Source organism: Scophthalmus maximus, chromosome 17 (genome assembly GCF_022379125.1).
Source record: "Scophthalmus maximus strain ysfricsl-2021 chromosome 17, ASM2237912v1, whole genome shotgun sequence".
In the NCBI taxonomy this organism is placed as follows: domain Eukaryota; kingdom Metazoa; phylum Chordata; class Actinopteri; order Pleuronectiformes; family Scophthalmidae; genus Scophthalmus; species Scophthalmus maximus.
Genome location: NC_061531.1, coordinates 18,579,520 through 18,580,000, shown reverse-complemented (window position 1 = coordinate 18,580,000; position 481 = coordinate 18,579,520).

Below are 481 nucleotides of genomic sequence, written 5' to 3'. Positions count from 1 at the left end.
TTACATTTTAACACGCTGTGATTATAGAACAAGTCTGAAACTAAGTGTTTCTGTTTTGTTTTTGTTTTTTTAAATCCAGCCCGCAGTCGTGACGTCACGTCAGCGTCGGCCCTGAACTGAGGAGACCTTTTAAAAAGTGTTTTTCATCAAAATGGCTTCCAGCTGATTTCAGTCCAAGACGTGAACAGGTTTTAAAGGACATGTCTGCGGTGGCCCTGACAGCTCACAGCACTGCAACTCAAGAAAACACGTGCAAACAGACAAAACTCAAGCAAATTAAGAAAACATCTTCATGGACTTCACAACGCAGCATTTAGAAAACGTTCTGCAAATAGACACTTTAAAAGTGATGCACACATTTACAGTAGCTCTGCGGTGCATTGACGTTAAAGATTTCCTTAAAAAATATACAATTGTCATATCTGTCAGATCTATGTGTGAAAAATTTAATCTTATTTTAATGTAATTACTGTTGCTGAGG